We start from the raw sequence: 3,192 nt of genomic DNA, 5'->3' as shown, positions 1-3,192 counted from the left end.
TGGGAATTCAATCCAATATGTGTACTGCATATTAGAAGATTGGCATTTTCTTGAGTTGAATTATAATTGAACTTAAATCAGATTTGCATTTGATTTCTTTTCATTATTGCAGGCTTGCATGTTTGGTTTACATCTTATGAACTTTGTATTGTTTTTAAAATAACTTTTAATTTTTGTTCCCTTCCTGCCTCATCTATTTTAATGTAAACTTTTGACCCAAGTCTTCCCACTGTGGCTCTTTCAATGTCATTGGGTTAACTTCTGCCACCAAGAGCAGTTGGTTATTTAATTTCTTTACAAGCAGCATATATATTGGTCAATCAATATTATTTAATATAGAATAACTGAGATGGCTTCATGGGCAAAAGTGGGTGGTATACAATCTTCAAGTTTCTCTGCAAGAGGCTGCCAATTTTCAACAGATAATTGGGACATGGGGGTACTTGTTTTTGTAATTAGATCAGACAGTTTGTTGTTCTCTTGTACACTAACTTGGCCCTTTCTGGCTGCATCAGTTGATGGTTCACAAGAACGTGGTTATGCTGAACACCATGACCAGGTTAAAGCTCCATTGCTTGTACATGGTATACATGAATATTCAGAGCATGGAGAGAGAGATGTGTCCAGTTGGAAGCCTCTTAAAAGCTAAGGTTTCTGCTTCCACCACTCCTTACAGCCCATCTCAGGCAATTATCATTCTGTGTAACTTTGCCCCTACCTTGCATGTCCTCTAATATTTTACCCTGGGAGAAAGATTGACTATCTCCTCCTTCAATGTCTTGTAAATTTAAATTTCTATCAAGTCTCCTCTCCATCCTGAAAGGCTGTGACTTGCAAATGGGTTTTGGAACTTGGTTGTCAATTATCTGTCCATCTCAGTCCAGTGTGTATCCAACTTGCCTTTTTTCACTTCAGTCGTTGATCAGTCAACCCTTGTCAAGACTACATCACAAAGACTACATCATTCATATTGCATCTCATGTTGGGGAAATTGATGTTGAAAACAGAATTAAATCATTAAAAAGGTGAAGTTTATTGCACTTTAACAACTTGTCACACTAGTGCATTGCTTAGATTCAACCTTGAGATTTTATCCTTGCAGTGCATTCATTTGTAAATAAAATTCAAAGATCAAATGAAAGATTACATGACTTTCCCTGAAGATTATAGTGTTAAACTCACTCTGGTTGGATTTAAGCCACAAGCTTTCTGAAAAAGCGTGCAACCATAATATTTAGATTGACATCTTGCAATGAAGGAAAAAATGCTTTTATTTGGATATGGAATCACAAGGATCTATTTGCCCAGATGGGTAAAATGCAATAGTATTCTGAAAAGATTCATGCAAAGGATTTCTTTCAGCTGAAGGTTCTGAATTGTAGAAGTTGTTGCAATAACATGTCAAATGGATTAGGATGAGAGGGCAAAATTTGGTAGTACAACCTCATCATGACCTGTATACTAGTGCTACCTTGTGCCTGAGACCAGACAAGTGGTTTGCTTTTGATTAAAAGTTTGTAAGAAAGATTTCAGCTTTGTTGTAAATAATCTGTTCTGTTAAGCAGAACTGGGAAATAAATGGCATAAGTTCTAGAAAAATGCCAGGTAAAGAATTTTTGGGAGATGCAACAAGAAAAGGAATAATTCATTGAGACTATTTAGTGTGGAAGAATCTTTGGAATGCATGACCAAATGCCCAAAAAATCCACATTTAAAGAGGCATTCTGAATGTTTTACTTTTCCCTCAAGTGTCCAGATCAATTAGGAGCAGGGAAGGTACATCAGAACTATATTAAACTGCTTGAAATTCTGGTCACCATGTTATAGGAATGATGTCATTACACTGGGGAAGATGCAAAGGAGATTTAAGGATTTTTCTACACATTAGTTTGAGAGAAGATTGGAGTTATTCAAGGAATCAGAAAGCTGGCATTTTGGGTGTGGTGATAGAAGGAATGCAAGAAATTTATGACTATGCAGGTCCCAGATAAAGTAATAGAAAAAAAAGGCAAAGATTTAAAGTAATTTGTAAAAGAAAAGAAGGGAAGCAAAAGAAAATTTCACTCAGTAGGTTGTATGGGACTTGTTGCCTGAAGGAGCAATAGAGACAAAACTTTGCCTCTTTTATAAAGTACTTGATTGTACTTGAAGAACTGAGTAGCAGAGCTGAAGGCTGGAATTAAGCTCTACACAGGGACAGTGGCTGAATTGCATCCTCGTATCACATTTTCTTTTCTTTGGCTTGGCTTCGCGGACGAAGATTTATGGAGGGGGTAAAAAGTCCACGTCAGCTGCAGGCTCGTTTGTGGCTGACAAGTCCGATGCGGGACAGGCAGACACGATTGCAGCAGTTGCAGGGGAAAATTGGTGGGTTGGGTGTTGGGTTTTTCCTCCTTTGCCTTTTGTCAGTGAGGTAGGCTCTGCGGTCTTCAAAGGAGGTTGCTGCCCGCCAAACTGTGAGGCGCCAAGATGCACGGTTTGAGGCGATATCAGCCCACTGGCGGTGGTCAATGTGGCAGGCACCAAGAGATTTCTTTAGGCAGTCCTTGTACCTTTTCTTTGGTGCACCTCTGTCACGGTGGCCAGTGGAGAGCTCGCCATATAACACGATCTTGGGAAGGCGATGGTCCTCCATTCTGGAGACGTGACCCATCCAGCGCAGCTGGATCTTCAGCAGCGTGGACTCGATGCTGTCGACCTCTGCCATCTCGAGTACTTCGACGTTAGGGATGTAAGCGCTCCAATGGATGTTGAGGATGGAGCGGAGACAACGCTGGTGGAAGCGTTCTAGGAGCCGTAGGTGGTGCCGGTAGAGGACCCATGATTCGGAGCCGAACAGGAGTGTCTATCACATTTTATGATGCACTTAAATCTCAATCTGGAGAGCTGCAGATTGTTGAACCCTGTGCCTGTCAGTTTTACCCATTTAAAATGATTAAATAATCACTGGGGGGGGGGGGGGGGGGGGGGGGGGGGAATAGTGGCTGTGTCATTTGATGGAATCACTTAATTAAGCTGCAATTAGCGTTAAATAATGCACTTGAAACTTGTTACTACCTTCATGTTTGCATCAGGATCAAACGCTACAACTGTTTTTAAGTAGGTTGCACGATCAAAGCCACCAACAGCCATCAGAAGTCCATTTACAACTGCAAGTCCAACCTGTGTGGAGCAGAAAGCAAAGCACACTTG

Source organism: Narcine bancroftii, chromosome 1, assembly GCF_036971445.1.
Source record: "Narcine bancroftii isolate sNarBan1 chromosome 1, sNarBan1.hap1, whole genome shotgun sequence".
NCBI lineage: Eukaryota > Metazoa > Chordata > Chondrichthyes > Torpediniformes > Narcinidae > Narcine > Narcine bancroftii.
Note: the sequence above shows the minus strand (reverse complement) of the source record.